This window comes from Mus caroli, unplaced genomic scaffold (genome assembly GCF_978045245.1).
Source record: "Mus caroli unplaced genomic scaffold, Mus_caroli_1 scaffold_16, whole genome shotgun sequence".
NCBI classification, from domain to species: Eukaryota; Metazoa; Chordata; class Mammalia; order Rodentia; family Muridae; genus Mus; species Mus caroli.
This window is the reverse complement of record NW_028227271.1, coordinates 66676895-66696604: the sequence shown is the minus strand read 5'-3', so window position 1 is coordinate 66696604 and position 19710 is coordinate 66676895. Positions and strand designations below refer to the sequence as shown.

Genomic DNA, 19710 nt, shown 5'->3' with positions numbered 1-19710 from the left:
AAAGCAAAAAAAAAAAAATGCCTAGAAGACAGGAGAGCCTACTTCCTCCACCCTCTTCAACCACTTGCATTCTTGGTGGGCCTTCCTGCCAGGGCACAGGAACAGACCCAACCAACAGACTCTTCCAGGAATCTCAGGCTCCAGTGACAGAATATCAGGAAGCAAAATAGTTGCTGCTGCTTCCGCTTGAAGTGAGTCCTGGAAGACTCCCCTCAGGCCCTCAGAAGCATCCCACCTCTGTCTGAGGCCACCCTTGCAGCCATGCACTTCCCTCAACCCCAGGAAGAGTCCCATGGCTCTTTTTGTTCTTTTTTGGCTGAAGTAGCCAGAGTTGGTTTCAGAGCCCCGACTGATAAATATTCCAACACGAGTTTCTAAACATAAACAGTCTCAAACAAGGCAATGATTACAGGAACAAATGTAACTGTGTTTGCCTTTAGGTTCCCAAAACAGAAGTGATCTCATCCCCAAATGCTGTTTATACTGCGTGTTCAGCGGCTGCAGCCCTGAGTTAACTCTTTCCTGGCCACCCTGCAGCCCCAGAATCGCCCCACTGCCAGGGATCAAGGTATAGCCACAGGAGGTCGCTTTCAGATTCCTCAAAACAGAGCCAAGTGCAAGTGCTACCATGTGCAGTCCTGCTCAGTAAACCTGGTCACTCTAGTACACAATGGAGTTGCCATTTTGTATACTGAGAACACAACAAAGGTGTTTCTCCAATACACTGGTAACAATATCGATAATAGTGGCAAACACTGGTGTGCCGCTAGGCACGAGGCAGTGTTCTGGGGACAGACAAGTGTTAGCTTACTGGATCCTCACAAAGGCCCTTAGTGTTTTCTGCCCAATTTCATATGTGAAGAACGAATAGAGAGATGCTAAGTAGCTTGTCCTGTTTGCTGGTAAGCAGCAGGGGGTGGGAGGGAGAAATTAAAGCCCAGGAGATCCACCAATAGTTTCTGCTTCTACCCAATCCTTGTCCTGCCTTCCACATGACAAGGACATGCCGGGCCAAGGTCACCACAGGCCCTGGAGAACAGAGTCCCCGCTTTTAACCCCCACATCACCTTATGGGAAGGGAGATGATCATCAGACGGCTCTCAAGGAACACAGTTCATTCCATTCTTTCCTTGTTACCAAGGGACCTAGAAAGCCATGAAAATAAAAGCAACGACAGTATGTATTTTACTTATTTTTAGACAGAGACTCCCTGGGCGCCCTGGCTAGCCCATAACTTGTCATTTACAGGCTGGCCTCAGACCCACAGAGATGGACCTGCCTCTGCTTTGCTTTCCTTATGTTTGATGTAAAGACGCGCGTTCCGACACTCCACTTCAAGGTGTGCTTTGCAGATACTGTGTGAGCACACCTCAGGTGTCCATCCAGACTTGGACCCACTAGCTGGAACTATTAACTAAGTTCACTCAGAAGGACGTCATAAAGCCCTTCCTCTTGCCACATCCGAGATGCTGCTGGAAGATTTTTCATATGTAACATGAGAATCTTTACTGCATTTATGCTCATTTCTAAAAATAGGCATAAAGCATCCTCCAAGAAGAGAGTGGGCATTGTGAGTTTAAGGGAGAAAGAGCCTCACAGCTGATACTACAGCATCACTTAGATTGATATATAGAGATATGTATAGTTCACATAGATGCTGTAACCAATTAGCATAGAAATGAAGTCAAAAGCACTTTGTACAAATCAATGAATAGATGTTTTCAGCTTAGTCTTAAGGAGCCTCAACTTAGCAAAGTTGGCCTGCGTGGGGAAAAGAAAAAAAAAAAGAATAAAGACTTATTTTAAATTTTAGTTTTCTCCAGAAATAAAGTATTCAAATTAAAAACAGATGGAAGTGTCTTATTTCTTTATCCTTCCTCGAAATACTAGAAAGATTTCATACTTTAGGACTCATGAAATGCAATCCAGATACCTACACAGCAACTCAAGCCTTCAGAAGCATTCAGAGAGAGAGAGAGAGAGAGAGAGAGAGACAGACAGACAGACAGACAGACAGACAGACAGAGGTGGGGGAGGCACAGGGACAGGGACAGAGCGAACACGTGCATGCAAGCATACACCGACCCTTTAGTCAGATACCTGTTTTAGTTGTCTATAGTAACTAAACCAGTGTTCTCATCATACTGACAGACCTACATCAGACTAGAGCAATGGTTCCGCATTTGAGAGCACTGGCTGTTTTCCCAGAGAACCAGGATTTGATTCCCAGCACTGACACAGAAACTCACATCTCAAGTTCCAAGATATTTGATGCCGAATTTTGGCTTTCACAGACCCCAGGCACATACATGGTACATGGAGATACATGCAAGGAAAACATCCATACGTCCACTTAAAATAAAATTAAAACAAAATTAAATATCCAAGGATGTCATACCAGCCAGCAATGCAAAGACCTTCGGATGAGGGGCGCCCTAGCAGAGGGCCTAGCACCAACTGCTTGCCTAGTGAGGCCTATACTTTATTGGATGGAGTTTTTCCTCAGCTAATTTCCTTCTGTGCTCACACCCTCTGTCTTCTAGCTAGTATTCCTGGAGAGGCCAGCACAGCTCCTGTCTGAGGGGATTCTGTAGAGTCCTGCCTGACTGATTATCACAACAGATAACTCACACCCTGGCCAACAGCTAAGAAACCTCAAGGTATAGGCTAGAAGCAAACCCATACCAATAAAATAAGAAAACTAAAGCACAGAGGGGCTTCGAGATCTGAGGAGGGAGCGGGGAGAAGAGGAAAGAAACAGTTGGGAAGATGTTTTCTGTACTTAAAATAGAAATGCTGAGCACATGCAGCAGATTTCCATCTGTTAATCTGGAAAGTCACACTGCTTGGTCCTGATTCAATCAGCGAGGCTTCCTTCTCATATCCGCCAACGTGTTTCCACTGTCCCACACGCAGACAACACCTCCCATGAAGGTGCTTGGCCATTCGCTCAGGGATGGAGCTGTAGCAACCTGCCCCCTGTCCAGACTACAGGCTCATTCCCAAGAGACTCTCTCTGCAAACCTTCCCAGAGGATATTCCTATGTTTTCAAAGCTTAAAAATAAAACCTAGACTCATATTGCCTTCAAAACGCATTCAAAGAGTAGGCAGGCTCTGATTGGAATTCAGCTTTTTTTATCTCACTGTCTGAATCTTCTCTTCCAATCTTGTTCCCAATTTCAAACTCCCCTGGGGCTCTAGAGGCTACCTATGATAGGCACCAAGATTATAAATTATAAATCCATTGCCTTTCTTCAAAGAAAACAAAGCCAGCCATTTCCCATAACACCACATTTCCAAGCAGAGAGGGCTGGTGACTTTTGGAGATTTTAATGTTTTATACTGATATGTAATTTCAAAAGTATATGTGATTCCAAGTTATTCTTGGAAGAAAAGTCTTTAGAACACTCTGGGGTTCTTTTGCCTGTTGGGTTTCAGTTTTGTGGAGCAGCACAGGGTCAGGACAGTGAACCAGTTTTCTTTATTCTCCTTCTTGGCTACCACCGATAAACACTGAAGTGACCCATAGAGACTCAGGTAAAAGGCAAAATAGTCACAGGATTGTCACAATCGTTCATTTTGATTTGTTTTGAACCAGGGTCCCACTAGGTCGCCCTGGTTAGCCTGGAACTTGCTATGTCACCCAGGCTGGTCTTGAACTCACTGCCTCTACCTCCCAAATGCTGGAATTAAAAGCTGGACCTCAAGGTGGCTCACTGCCTCACTTCTCCAATATGTAATTGAATACTGAATACCTGAGTTCTGGCTTTTTGTGATCTTTATTTCAATTCCTACACAGGTCTCAAATTCTTGAGCCTCTGATCCCCTGCTTTTACCTCACTGAGTGCTGGAATTATAGGTATACGTCACCATGTCTAGTTTTTATGCTGTGATTGGGGTTTAAACCCAGCTTATAGTACATGTTAGAGAAGCACTCCTCCCGCTAAGCCATGCCCCAGTCCTTCTTAGGACAGCTTCAATTTATCACTGCATCCTTGTTCTGCCAGTGATGTGGTACCAGGACAAGACACCTAATGTAAGGGACCAAGCTTTGTCCCTGTAGGACTTAGGGCATAACAAGGACAACCATTTATTACACAAATAGCTCTTCCATTATTATCCCTGCCATTTATTTAAAAAAGAGATACATTTACTTAGAAAATTTCCCTTAAAGGGGGGAAAGGAGCATCAGGGCAAAGTTCACAGGCCTGTGGTGCATCCAAATAAGAAGGCGTCATCTAATGCTTGTGCTCTGAAAAAGTTTCATGAGCCCTGCAAAAGCACCCAACACAAAACATGCCAATCTGTGTTCAAGCAAAATCACAACGTACAGCCTCACAGAAAGAGGGCATCTGTGCCCCAGCTCTTCAAGGACGCAGTTGGGTGGCTGGGTGCTGGTTCTTAATGTTATCTTTCCAAGACTCTGTGACCTTTCAACTCTCCAAGCTCTGCCCACCTCCATAGACTGGACACTAATCCCAATAAGATCATTTCTCTTCCTTCTATCTGTGTCAATTTAAATTGATTACAGTTTTAAAAGAAGATTTCCAAAGACAGAAATATTTCCATTTTGAGAAATCAAAAGGCAAAATCAAGTTATCCACTTGACCCATCAAGCCACCCCAGTTAGAGTCATTCCAACCGTTGCCTGGTCCTCGCCTCGGGGAGAAGAGGGCCCACAACTCCCACCGACACTGCTAAAGGCTTGCCACCCGTGGCAAGAGATCAAACTCAAAGCAGCTATCACTGGGAGGAGATGCTGCTCAAGGGCTGTCCTCTGCTATGGCAATTGCTCATTGTTGTGCTGTAGTGGTTCAGTATCAGTTCGCTTCAAGTGTTCATGCGCATATGTGAAACACACACACACACACACACACACACACACACCAACTGCCCTTACATAACCTTGGCATAATTTCCTTTTAGAAAGGGCATTCAAGGAAGAAAACCCCATCAAGATACCACAACTGCCTCCTGGCATGGAGCAGACCAACAGCTTCTGAATTGTGGAAAAGCATGCAGCCAAGTCAGGGCTGAGCTCACGCATGAGGCAGGCTATGGTGTGCAGCGAATGGTGTATGGCGTATGGTGCACACCTGCAACACACAGTGGGAGTGTAAGAGTGAGTAAAACCTGCATGTAGCTGCAGCAGTTGATACACCTCGGCTTCTGCAGGCAGGAAGTACACAATCAAAGAGCAGAGCAGAGTAGAGAACAAAGACCTCACCGATCTCATTGGGCATTGCCTTGTTCATATTACCCAGCCTGTGCCTGCTGCCCTACTCCTTCCTTTCCTAACAATATTACTTTCCATCTGGACTCCCAGTTGTGAGAAGCCTTTTCTGCAGTCCGAGAATGCTGAGTTCTGCTGAACTGCGCCCCCCTTTCCAGTCTTGCGCTGCTGTGGGTCTTGTTAGACACAGCTGCCTTTATCTTCCAGGATTTCACTGATCTTGTGGTCCACTGTGACAGAAAGCTGGAAACATTTCAGATAAAACCAGGTGTACACAGCTGTAATCCCAGCACTGAGGGAGTGGAGGCGAGACGATCAGCAGCTCAGGGCCATCCTCAAATACATAATGAGTTTGAGACCAGCCCTACCCTATGAGTAAGCCTGCCCTAGAAGTGAAACGAACATCCAGCACTGGGGAGGCAGGAGGATATCTGTGAGTTCAGGCCAGCCCATTCTATACAGTGAGATACGAAACAGGAAGGACTACATAGAGAGACCTCGTCTCAAAAAACCACCACCACCCCAAAAAGTGAAGCAAGCAAAGTATTCATGGAGAGCAAGATGGCACCTCACAGTTTTATATGCAGGCCTATGTTAGAGGGGGACAACAGCCATGAAGAATGGACACTGACAGGTACCAGACCAGGACAGATAAATAACCCCTGATTATACCCTCAGGAGCCTTCCCACTGCAGCCTTAAAGGAGCACTCCTCTGTGGGCTTTGAGTAAACTGGCCTCTGTCCATCTCTCCCTTCACCCCTTCAGTCACATCTATATTACTCATTCCCTAGAAGTGACAACCAGGGTTTACCATCACAGCATTAGTCAACCTCAGGGCCTTTGCACCTGCCTATAATGCTCTTCTCTCCCCTCTTGACTAAGCTCAGGTTGCTGTGAAACACTATTTTGTAGCAAGGCCACCCCTGGTCACCTGGTTCACGCAGCTTCTTGTTATTCAGCCCAGTTATTGGCTAGGTTTTGTCACCCTCTGATTTCCTCATCCCATTTATTAGTTCTAAAACATTCTAGTTTTTAAAATAGATTATCATGATTATTGACTTATTTCAACTTCTCAATTAATACTTAGTTTCCCAATAGAAACTATTCAATAAATATTTGCACTACAGGAGAACTACACTTTTAATTGTGGGGTGTGTGTGTGTGTGTGTGTGTGTATGTGCCTGTGTATGTGTGTAGGCTTGAACTGATCTTTCTGCTATTTCAAGGAAGAGTAAAGAAATAAGATCTCTCTTTCTCTCCCCCACCCACTCCCGTGTGTCTGTCTGTCTTTATGTGTGCTTCTGTGCATATGTGTGTGTGCGTGTCTGTTTGTCTCTCTCCCCTCTTCCCTCTCTGTATGTACATGTCTGTCTGTCTGTGTGTGTGTCTGTGTATCTGTCTCCTCCCCTCTCTGTGTCTCTGTCTCTCTGTCTTTCTCCCTCCTTCTTTCTTTGTCTCTGTCTCTGTCTCTCTCTGACAGATACTCACACCACAGCATGCATGTAGAGGGCAGGGGACAACTTGCTGATCCTTGGCTCCTGTCTTGCTTGAGACACATCTCTTGCTTGCCACAGCACACGCTTCCTGGATTCTTCTACCTCAGTCTCACTCCAATCTTGCCCTAGGACACTGGGATAGCAAGCACACATGCCTGGCTTTATGTGGGTTCTGAGGATTTGGGCTCAAGTTCAAACTAGTAAGTATACTGTGGTCTTAAACCGTTGACTAAGTAGCCACCCCCAGCCTACTCGGCATGACGGTTTCAACTCCCCTGAGATTAAAACTATCGCTACCAAACAGGAAGACTGAAATATCAAATGATGAAGTCATTCAGGCTTACACCTTGGTGATTGGCTTAAAGATCAGTTTTGTGATTCCCAGGACACCTTGAATTCTTGCAAGCATCTGGTATTAACTATTTGTGAATTCAAGAGTAGCTGACATTTAAAAATCTAGCAGATTTTCTTTGGAACTTCAACTTAAAATTCATGATGACTTCTGACTTTTTGTTTGGATATGAAGTTGCACCATTTAGCCTCGCCTCTACTTAGTTACCCTATGTTCTATGCATCAGTTATGGGAAGGAAAGCATTAGTGGAGTGTGGGAGGGCAGAGCGGGCTCTGCTTTAGACCTGTTTATACTGGTGATGTGTGCTGGATTGTGTCTTCTTCCTGCTCCCCTTCATGTTCTCTGCATCTTGCCCTCCATCTGAAAGATGGCTTCAGCCTGCTGTCCCTGGGGGCTTCAGCCTGTCCCTTTTGCTCTGTTAGCTGGTCAACATCTATAGAGCCAATTCCGGATGTGGATATCTCTACTATGAGAAATATCTGGTATAGTTTCCCGTTTTCTGACTTAATTCTGACTCATTTAGTATATAATTCTCTCGACAATACAAATACACAAAAATTCAAGTGAACATTTCAGTAGAGGCTGCAGAGATGGCTCAGTGGTTATGAGCACTGGCTACTCTTCCAGAGGACCTGAGTTTGATTCCCAACACTCACAACTCCAGTTTAAGGGAATCTGAGACCCTCTTCTGGCCTCCAGTGGCACTACCTGCAAGTGGTAGCCATGCATGCAAGCAAAACACCCATACATATAACATAAAATGAAATAATTTCTAAAATTCATAATGAATCCTGACATGGTCTAACCAATCACTTATTATCTCTGATCTCAAAGGCACAGTAAAAATACACAAATGGAACACACCAAGCTGAAGCGCTCCTCTGCAGCGAAGGAAGCAACGAGGAAAGCTCTCACAGACTGGGAGAACATTTTCATACTGTATATCGGATAAGGAGCTACTACATGCTGTATATACAGTAAGTTGTTTATATAGTAAGCAACTTAATAGCAAGAGAATGAATGAACCAATATTTTTTAGTGTGTCAAGAGACCAAATGGACATTTCTTTAAAAAAAAAAAAAAGTATGCACACTTAATAGTTATATGAAAAAGATTCACCTTCACTTCTAAAAGAAATGCAAATTAAGCTGCAATGCTCTATCATGTCACATGTTGGAAATCGAAGCAAGAATGTGGAGAAAGGGACCCTTGAACAAAGTCAGTGGGAGTATACATTTACATAGCAACACAGAAAACAGCAGAGCCAATCCTCACAGAACTACCAGGACCCAGCAGGCTCTCTTGAGGGTAGTAAGTCAGAACCAGGCATGGCAGTGCACGCCTGTAATCCCAGGCATGGAGAGACAGAGGTGGGATCAGGAGTTCAAGGCCTTCACATTAAAAAAAGAAAAAGAGACGAAAGCTAGTCTATCAAAGGCACATTGCCAATCTCATGCTGATCTCAACTCTGTCCACAGAAATCAATACAGGGAACCAACATGATGGATAAATGGATTCTTAAAATGTGGTGGTGGGGGTGGGGAGGGGATACTAGTGGACCTTAAAGGAGAATAAAGTTCTATTGTTTATGACTGTGTAGACGACCCTGGAGGACATTAGGCTACAGCTGGCACAGAAAGACTCGTACTGAGTAATCACACATGACCTACACAGCTAAACTCACATAGGTCCAGGCACAAAGCTGGAAACTGGCGGGAGAATAGGGAGACCTAGTCTCAAGTGTCAAGTTAGTCAGGGCCAATAAATCTTAGACAGATGTTGTACAGCAGAGAGACTGTAGTCGATGATGTATTACGTAATTTCAAATTGCCAAAATAGGTTTAAATGTTCTCACCACAACAGGACAAAAAAAAAAGTTAAATAGTAGATTAATTAGATTGACTTAATCATTCTTCCGATATAAACACATAAGGAAATACCACATTTTAGTCAATACATTTATACAATTATTATTTGCCAAACAAAAATCAATGTTTACATCTTTTAAAAGACTCACAAAAATCATGTTGGCAATAGTGCAATTAAGAAAATACTCTCAATTTAATGTCGATGAGAATATAAATTAATTCAGATTTTCTGAAGAGAAATTTACTTACAGTTGGCAGTATAAGTAAAACACACACACACACACACACACTGAAGTTGAGTCCTGCCCTTGGTCTCTGAGAAGTTACTCTAGGAAGTAACCAGCTCAAGACTGCTGTCTGGCACTCACTGTAATGCTCACGTTAGTAAAAGCAGAAAATAAACCTACAACAGAAATACCCACTAACAGGAGCTGGTTGATTTACTTCAAACTGCAGCAGCACAAGCCTCCACAGCTACTGAAACTCTGGCTGTGCATTTCTTGACACACTCCACACGTGTTAGCTGGGTGGCTAATGCGCCCTTTAGACTACATGGGCAATATGTTTAAAGTTTGGGAAATAGTTGGCATGACTCTTTAACAATGGCAATTATTCCATACTGGTTACAGACAGTATTTCTAGGTGGCAGAAACAAATGATTGTGCCAGTTGCTTGAAGCAAACAATCACAAAAATACAAGCGACCACAGAGCTCTGTTTTATTGTCAGTGCATAAATGTTTAAGAGAATCACATGTGTATGGATTTCAAGTTTTCAAGTATTTTCAAAACCGTTCTGCATTTATTTAACCTAAATTTGCCAAGAGATTCCCTCTGATTCTTCTCCTTTTCTATTATGTTCTCATCATTTTTCACTCAAGTTTTCTCAATCAACTCGATCACAAAAATGGAACTATCTGTAGGTCAGGACTTTAACAGACAGAAAAAGATCAAATGGCAGAGGGGCAAGAAAGCCTGTAGCCTGGGGTCCAGCTGCCTTAATGACTTGCCTACCTGCTGTGTAATGCCCTGACAGCACCCTGCAGCTTCCAGACAAACAACGGAAGGACCTCCCAGGAGACAAAGCTGCCAAGACTCTCTCAGACTCCCGAAAGGTAAAGAAGAAAACTTGATCACTGCAACCAAATGCTGAAATCCAACCCACCACTATCCCCGAATCCAACCCACATCCACCCCTCTTCCCCCAGCCCTGGAGTCCTCTGTAACTTACGGATGCCGGATGCCGGATGCCGGTTGCTACCCCAGCTTCAAGGACTTCAGAACCCAAAGGTTCCTGCTTACTGGAAAAAAGACCACCAACCACCCATGCAGGGCTACATTCCCCTCCTCAATACGATTTATTCACAAACTCTGAGTGCATAATAGAAATCTAAAAATAACACTGCGTGCTAGAATCTAAGGCCGAGCGCCAAGATTTTTCCCAGGGCTTCACTCCAGCAATATTGAAATTGCAGGGGTGGTTTGGCGAGGTTTCTTGGTGGTGGTTATTTTGTTTGTTTGTTTGCTTGTTTGTTTGTTTTATTTTGTTTTTTCCCTACACCAACAGAAGCTTGGGGAGTTGGGATTGAAGGCAGTGCAGTCTAGGGATCTGTTTGCTCTGTGCTATGGGAAATAGCGCTATTTTGAAGGTCTCAAACTGCTAGGAAAAGTGTCTGGAAAAAAATAATGATAATACAGTGAATGCCAACATCACACTGAGAGCCACAAGCTGAGCCATGAATCCAGATGTAACAACTCAAAATAAAGAAATAAAGAAATAAAAATAAATAACCAGTTTTGAGCAGTATTCTTTTCCCTGGTTGGTTTACTGACTGGATTGCAATTAAGCTGCTATTTAACTCCATCGCTTTCCCTGTCATCATCCACAGCCAATGCCGGTGCCAATTGTTTCCACGTTGAGAGTGTCATGCTGGAAGTTAGCCCCAAGTCTGTCCCCTCTAGTAGCTTACAGTCTGAAGGGATAAAAGAAATGCACAGAAACCATGGTGGGAAAGGGAGACATTGATGCTGGAAGGAGAACATGTTGTGTTTCTAGCAAACCTAAAGGTGTCTACCTTTAAATGATCTAAGACATGAGTTAGGAAGGCAAGTGAGATAGGGTTGCTATGTCAAAGCGTGTTATATCTCTACATGCTTGGCAATCAGAAAAAAAATTAAAAATACAATAGACAATGGGGTTTTTTTTTAATAAAAAAAATCTAAGATGGGCATCTGAAAAGATGTCTCAGTGCTTACAGCGACTGCCATGAAAGACTGAATTCCATAGTACTGGTCCCCAGAACCCAGGTAAGAACTGGACAAGTGTGGAGGAGGCAGAGACGTGGTGTCCCAGAGCAAGCTGGCTGGCTAGATTGATAGAACAGCAAGCTCTGGGTTCAGTGTGCACAGGTCCCTGCACACACACAGGAATACATGCACACCTACAGCTTACACACTTCAAAAATCAAATATGTAGGACTACAGTTAACAAACTATACTGCCTGAACTTCTATACTGCCTAGACTTCTATACTAACAATAGTGATGAGCTAATTAAAACACACACACACACATACACACACACACACAAGAAAATGGATAATACTGTGGGCATGTGAATTACTAAGATATCAGTTCTCTCAATTTGACCAAGTCATTCAACTAAGACTGGTTCAAAATTGCAGCAGACTCTTCTTTGCAATACTGTACATATTTGGTCCAATGAAGAGAGAGAAATCAATAAACATTACATACTGGGTGACCCTGGACAGAGGAAAGAGGTTTTGTTTTAGAGAGAGAAGGACATTTAAGTCAGACTGCCAAGAGAAACACATCAGGTTTATCCACACAAAAGTTTCTGCCATTGAACCATTTTTCAACTTCCTAAAAAAAAAAAAAAAAAAAAGATAGTTTTATATGATTCAGCCTAATTAAAATAAAATACAAAATAAATGCCAAGGATAGTTCTGTAGGTCACGCTTCTGTTTAGAGAGAAGAAAGGTTAGCAAAATTGCAAGCAGGAGAAAGAAGGAAAGAAAAAAGGAAGGAAGGAAGGAAGGAAGGAAGGAAGGAAGGAAGGAAGGAAGAAAGGAAGGAAGAAAGGAAGGAAGAAAGGAGGGAGGGAGGGAAGGAAGGAAGGAAGGAAGGAAGGAAGGAAGGAAGGAAGGAAGGAAGGGAGGGAGGAAGAAATCACAGAACTATAATCCATTTAAGAAGCATTGTGAATTTGGGGAACTGATTAATTAAATGATTAATTAATTAACTGATTAATTAATTTGGGGAACACCTTAATTAAAACCTGTCTAGTTAAAAACTTCTTCCCAGGGCAAGAGAATCCTCAGTTTACAGAAGACAAGCCTAAGGGCCTGGGGAGAAGTGCTCAGCCTCACAGCCATCCCTGTCATAGGCAGGAAGGCCTACGATGCGATTCCAAAGACTCTTCAAATCCTAGTGCGCGTCTCTAGAGAGTGAGAAAACACTCACACATTCCTTCCCAGAATACACTGTGCACAGTTTCTGGAGAGCAACCCATCTTCATGTGGAAGATTCTGCATAGCCTTCAAATTCTGTGACTCAATAATTTCACCACTAGGAATTTATCCTAGGATTTTATTATGTAAATAATAAAGAAAAAAAGAATCAGAAAGACAAATGCAAAGGATATTTAGCGCAAAATATATTTAGAGATACTTTTATATAAGATATAGATATTGATAGATATAGATATGACATTGAAATAATCAAAATACCCAACAATGAGAACCTTAGAATGTTATAATTTACTTTTAAATCCATATATAAATATAGAGAGAATATTTTAGAATATATGCATTCTTTTAGAAAATAAATATATTCTAGATATACAGAGACTATATTTTTTAAAAGAAATGTACCAAACGATAGGATTACATTTAATATTTTTCTCTTCGTACTTTCAGGGTTCTCACTCTTTTTTTTTTTTTTTAAGAATAGCATGGGCGAACTAAATGTTAAATTGGCTGTATTTTTTTTTTCAAAGCTCTCTCTACCCATTAGGCAGCATTTAAATTAAGCCAACGAGTGATGGGCGCTTTGCCCACACTTCCCTTGACAGCAGCAAGCAAAGCAGTGTCCTAATGCAAAGGACACTGATGGCCAGGAACTTTTCCTAGCGTGTCCGAGGCCTTTACATCTCTGGGCAGAATCCCAGGACTATTTGTAACTGTATAAAAGGCAGTTGGGGATTACAGTTGTATAACATTCATTCGGCTACCTCATTCCACTGTCATTTTCCACCATATGCGTACTCTGCCTCACCCAGGTGGCATCAGTGCTATGATGGGCACTTGGAGGATCTGGATATGAAGCCATTGAGTTTGAGGGTTTACAAGACAGAATGACGAGGTTTGTAATCCTTCCTAATGACAGTTAACGGAGGCTCTCCCCAGGTAGACAGGACCACAGGGCTATTCCCATCATCCTCCATGGAGACTCACCTGGAGTTAGTTACCACTGGTGAAATCTGAGGATCCCACACTGGAAGAGCAGGCACAGCAGAGGAACAGTGAGATTTAAAATATGTGTGTTCAGAAGCTGGTCTATGCAAACCACCTCTTAGCCATGGCCCATGTGACAGAAGGCAAAGTCCTCACTGTCGTCTGCTCTCCAGTTTCCAGAGCTGGGGACTCTGCTGCTAGGTTGAGTGGAGGTAGGTAGAGGAAACAGCCCGAAAGTACAGCCTGGTGTCTGCTGGCTCCAGCACTGTCACAATTCACCTCTTTGGGAAAATTCAATAGTAAAGTTTTCTACATCATTAACACATCTTGGAAGCTCATGACCTTGATGTAACAAGTGACACTGAATCCCTAGAAACAGCATCTCAGGAAGTAAGTTCATGGCCAACTGACTGTTATGCAGCTTTCACAACCATTTCATGGGTCAGCTTCCTAGTAAGGAAGCTCTTATTTTGCAGGGTACTTGTTGCTCACATATATACACGTGCAAGCATACACACACATGCACACAGGCACACTGTACACACCTCTTCCTGTGAAGAACTTGAAGCGTATGGGAAATACATGCTGGAACAAATGAAAATGGGAACTTTAAATCACTTTTAGGTATGCCGCTACCATCAGGCCATCTGTGAAAAATGCCCACTGCACCAGCCCTGTGTGACCTCCTTCCTGTGTGGCAGCATTATAGGAAGGCTGTGTGTGACTGTGATAGGCAGCCTATTTTGGATGAATGGGGCTTGTTCTGGTGAACCAGTAGAAAACTCTACAAGGAAAGGCCAGGCATGTTCCCAGAATCAGGTGCCTGAAACCACAGAGCCCCCAACTCTATAATTCTGTGACTATTAGTCACGCAGACAATGTCCCAAGCTTCTGGCATTCTGGCTAGACTCCACCCCCACAGTTACCTGACTATAGCCAGGTATGTTCCTGATAGCCCACTATAAGAGGGGCTGCTTGGCCCCTTCTCGCTCCTTTTAAGCTCTCACCTTTCTTACTCTCTAGCCCTTCTCTCTTTCCCTTCCTCCCTCTTTCCACATGGTCATGGCCAGTCTCTTTCTCTCTCTCTCTCTCTCTCTTTCTATCTTCTCTCTTTCTCCCTGCCTTTCTATAATAAAGCTCTAAAACCATAGACTCTCTGATCATCAAGGCCTGCCATGCTTGAATGATGGGATAAGCTTTCTCCTAATGAGCAGTGTCTAACCTCCTGCCAGAAGGCTTTCTTGTGCTCCAGCCAGGGACTGGACAAAGCACTCTTGCCCTCGTGGGAACCATCAAGCGCCCTCTCCCCCTGCCCTCCCCTCCCCTGATAAGCCGGCCCCAGTGCCTCCATTCTGTTCCCAGCTCCTCAGGTATCCAGTGTGGAATGCCGGAGGCTGGGAACCTGGTATGGGGGCTGCCCCTTGTCCACCACCTGCCGAGTGGGGTCAGTGGCTTCACATAGCCAGACACCCATCAGGGGTGTGTGGAAAGCGTGCGGCAGTCCTTCTGCGTCCACCTGCTCAGAGCACTGGAACTCTGGCAGGATGCGGGTTCTCTCCCACTCCCCTCTTTTCCCCACACCCACAGCCCCACAGAAGGCTGCCATGTTTCCATCCACAAATGCTGCATCCCTGGCTAAACAACGAAACACAGAGAAGAGACTGCACCATGGGTCTCTACTTGCTTTTCATAGGTCAAAACTATGCCATCTTGCCCCCTCTAGCTTCGATGTAAGATAAAAATCTGCACTTTTCACTGGGCCCATTGCTGTTCTGATCCAGATCAGTCCCCATTAAAAAGGTGGACACTTAAGAAGGGGAGCATCACACCAAGAAAGATGTAAGTAGGGAACTGGCTGTAGTGACACACACCTATAATCCCAGCACTAGCGAGGCTGAAGCAGGATTACCAAATTCAAGAGCTACATAGTAAAACTGTGTTGAAAGAAAAAAATACTTGGTGGATTGTGACCAGGTGGCTATAATTGACTAGGAGAAAATGGCAAGGACTGCACTGCATATCGTGAAGAGGAGCAGGTGGTGAGGGCTGAATCTGGCCACCTGCTCAGATATAATTTATAGAACATTTGGACCATGAGGAGTGTAAATAGCTTAGACTAAATGTATAGGCCCATTTAATGGTGAAACCTAGTCCCCCAGCAACTGCATTGCAAGGCGTGGCCTCCATGAGGTGGTTAGGAATTAGTGTCCCTGTTCCAGAGAGCTGGCACCTTTCCAGCATCTGCCGCCTAGGACACCACAAGAAGGCAGAGTGCATGACCATGAGGGTAGCACTCTCAAGATGTCTAATGTGCTGGGACCGCCATCTTGACTCTTAGCTTTCAGAACCACTAGAAAGAAGTTTCTGATTTATGTGTACTGTGCAAGAACAGCAATGCTTTTCCCTTCGAATCATGCAGACATGAATTGTTCTAAGGGTGGAGTTACAGAATCGTCATTTGTCAGCCTGTTGTCCCTGTAACAAGTGCACTTTACAAAACAAACAAACAAACAAACATCCAAGGTGGACAGCTCCTGTTGACCCCCAAGGTTGCCCTTTGATTTTTACTTGCATGAACACACATGTGCTTGTGAACACACACACACACACACGCACGCACGCACGTGTGCACACACAATGTGTTCACTGGAAAGAGTTGAGAGGTTGTATGTTTCTCTTCCCAGTGTTTGAAATGTCTCTGTAAGTTTTGTGAGATTTTCTGCGGAGAGAACACAGTTGAATTATCCTTAGTCACCAAGACAAGCTAATAAAAGACCAAAGAGGTTTGCAGACAGGAAACTCAGTCTCACCCTCCCGGAAAGAGAAGGCTGGACCACCTGCCGCTCCTGGCCTGGACAGGATGCCTCCTGAAAATAAAGCAGGAAGAAGTGGAACCCTGAGATGGGGAAGAATTTTACAACCACGCAGCATTTGGCACACAGCGGCTCAAGGGTGTCGAACTCAATCATCAGAGGAGGAAAGGTCAACTCCATTACCCACACCATGGTTATGGAGAACTAGACCCTGCTCAAAGTCAGGGAGAATGGGCATAAAACAGCTCCTGTGTCATCTGCGATGCAGTGGAACTGGGAAACCCCACTGAAGATGTCTCTGAGCTTGAGCCTCAGGTGCTGATGAGAGAGCCTTAGCCTCGGATGCTGATGAGTAGGTACTAGTGCGTGTGACAAACGGCAATGCCTTTCCTTTTCAAATACTCTATGCTTTGGCTTTGGAATAGATACGATTCCTTAATGAGTCAAGCATCCTCTCCCAGCCCTTTCCTGTTTTATCTGAGAGAAACTGTTCATGTGGCTGTCTTGGATGCCTTAAGATGTTCAGATGAAAGGCTCAATCTAGCAGAACTTGTACACATTGGCAAAACCACTTTATCACTTCCAGAAATATGATAATATGGTGGAATATGGACTACCAGGAATATGATGGCCTTACAGTGATAAGGCTTCTCTATAGGGTTCAGATATTTGGAGTATTGGGAGTAGATTGTGTGCATACACATGGAAAGAACATTGTCAAGACGGGGACCAAAAATGATGGGAAGAAATTCTAGTATTTATGGGACAAGGTGTTCTAAGTTTCCTTGGAATATCTTAAGTCAGATGGAATATCTATAAGTCCTTTTTAAGTGCAGCAAATTAAAAGAAGATAGAGAGGATACATTGAGTGAGTTTTCTCATACCTGTGACCAAATCTTGATAAGAAGTAACCTAAGGGAATAAGCCCTTCTTTTGGCCACAGTGTCGAGGAAGGCATGGTGGCAGGACCAGCTTCTGCCTGAGGTAGCAGGAGCTCAGAGTGTTGCTGGCTCACATCTTAGCAGCCAACCAGAAAAGCCCAGAAATGGAAAGGACTCATCTATAAGTCCTGGGACCTGTGCTTCCCAGTGTGGGGCTGTGAGTGTTGGGGAAGAGGGGGGAGGGAAAGAGCCCGCATCGGGCCAGAGTTCCTGTGCTCTGGACAGACAGATGCGGGAGGACTGCAGACACTTTCCACTTGGCCGGCCCCGGTAGACATCTGGCTGTGTGAAGCCACTGACCCTACTCGGCAGGGGGTGGACAAGGGGCAGCCCCCATACCAGGTTCTCAGTCTCTGGCACTGCACGCAGGATATGTCAGAGGAGATGAGAACAGAATAGGGGCCACCCAGAGATACGGAAAGAGGGCAGAGGGAGAGAGGTTCCCATGCAGGCGAGAGTCCTTGTTCAGAGCCTTGATGGACAGAGACAGTCTATGGTTTTAGAGCTTTATTGTAGAAAGGCAGGGGGAAAGAGAAAAGGTAGAGAGAGAGAGAGAGAGACCAGCCATGGCCAAGAGAAAAGAAGGGGGAAAAGGAGAGAGAAGAAAGGCTAGAGAGTAAGAAAGCTTAAAGAGAGAGAGAGTAGGAGGGAGAGTAAGGAAATAAAAGCTTAAGAGAGCAAGGTGGGACTGAACAGCCCCTCTTATAGTGGGCTTGATATCTTGTTGTTGCTAGGTAACTGGGAGGTATCTAGCCAGAAGCTCAGAAGCTTGGGACATTGTCTATGTGACTAATAGCCATGCTTCTCCTGTGGGGGCTGTGGGGGGGTAACTTCGACAGGAGCCAGGGGTCCAGGAGACATGAGGGAACACCTTCTGTCCCATGTAGGTGAAAATTATCACCACCGGGTTTCAGGGGGGTTCAGACCTCTCAACTCAACTGGAGACATAGCCCATTGCCCCACACCCCAGCGACCCACCTCCTTCAATAAGACTCTGCCTCTTAAGGATCCACAATCCCCCTAAAAAGTGTTATCAGCTAGTGACACGTGAGCCTGTGGGGACATTTTATACCCAATCTTCAGCAAGAAGCTATCTCTTTAAGAGTCTGACAGCAAATTCTCAGCTGGACTTTGGTTGGTTTTCGAATGCCTATCCCAACTCTGCCCTTTATCAAGAAATCTGGTTCTGCCTACAAAATCTGAATGACAGACAGATGATTCAGGCTCACATTCATGAGCACCCCTGACTGGGGTAAGAGGTCGGAGCAGACATGAAGGAGCCCTGTGTGCTGTGATGAAGACAGACACTTTCTCCGAAACTGATCTTCCTACATATTGGTGCCCTCTCTGATCTGTTTTTAGAGACGGTCACATCTTCAAATCTACCAAGAAATAGCCCCAGGCTCCTTCTCTACCCTATAAGTATACACTCCAGCTGGGTCATTGGAGCTAGGGTCTATAGAATTAGATACTACCTAGCCCTAGCCCCTCCCCTGCTTCGGAGTCACAGGTCAAAGTAGCAGTCTGACATCATTTGTTCTCTAGTCAGCATCACAAACTTCACACAGCCACCATACAAATGTAATCCCCTCCCCGTCGGCTCTGGCTTTCCCCGTCTTCACTGTGTGTAAATGAAAACCCCATGCAGACAGTGCCTCTGACAGAAGCTCTGTCATCAACTTTGATATATCCTTTTCTCCTCAGCATCCAAGTCACCCACAAACTGTAACATCCCAATGGCTGCTTTGCAACAACTGTGCTGCATCCTAGAGCCAAGCTACTGCTGCCTCTCAAGGGGATTCCTTTAATTACCTTCTACCTGTCCTCTTCATTTCCGCTCTTGCCCTCTACATCCTGTTGTTCACACAGACACTGGAGTAACCTTTTAACAGAGACTGCAAGTCCCCAGGTTAAGGTCTTTTCAATTCCTGGGCCCTTCTTTACTCCTAGGAGGTGAAAAACTACACATTCCAGAGCACCCTGCTGGTCTTTCTGTGAGTTCTTACAACCTCTCTCAGACCTTCCATGCTTCCACATCTCTGTGCACTTTACTGCAGCCACCATGGCTTCTGGCTGCCCCTTCAATGCACAAGTCACCTTGCTCAGGGCCTTGGAGCAGACTGACCCCTCTGCCTGAAGTCATCTTTCCTCGGATTTCTGCCTTGGTGCTCTGATCGGCATGCATTGACTGCAGCCTCCTTTGACCGAGTTTTTTAAGTGGCACAGCATGATCTCCTCCTATGGCCCTCTATCTCCTTCGTTTTCTTTACATGTCAACATTGTGTTGACTTGTTTGCTCTGCTTTTCTGAGCATTGCCTTAACTTTCCACTAAGGGGGATTGCTTTGTGCCCAAATGCAGTAGGCACTCTTCAGTATTTAGTCAATGAAGGCAGGTGAGTCTTAGTATCTCTAAACAGTGGAGAAGGCTAGACCACATGGGTCAAAGACATGCAAGGTTGGAGGCCATGTTGGATCTCCTGGAGGAACCTGGTTAGGGAAAGGAGCTAAAGAGAGGAAAAAAGACAAGCCTA

The 19710-nt window shown here is 44.6% G+C and overlaps 1 protein-coding gene across 7 annotated transcripts in view; it reads right to left on the bottom strand.

Annotated features, from left to right (window-relative positions):
* The window catches only part of Ncald (neurocalcin delta), a 432610-nt gene that overhangs the window by 366804 nt on the left and 46096 nt on the right, over positions 1 to 19710 (bottom strand). For 2 of the 7 annotated variants that reach the window (XM_029469810.2, XM_029469816.2), the window contains exon 1: positions 10182 to 10281. The exons of 4 other annotated variants lie outside the window; for them this stretch is intronic. The gene's annotated coding sequence lies outside the window, so the exon portion shown is untranslated. Of the gene's footprint in view, positions 1 to 9964; positions 9983 to 10181; positions 10282 to 19710 lie in introns of those variants that run through there. One more of the 7 variants, XM_029469813.2, reaches the window with a different exon arrangement.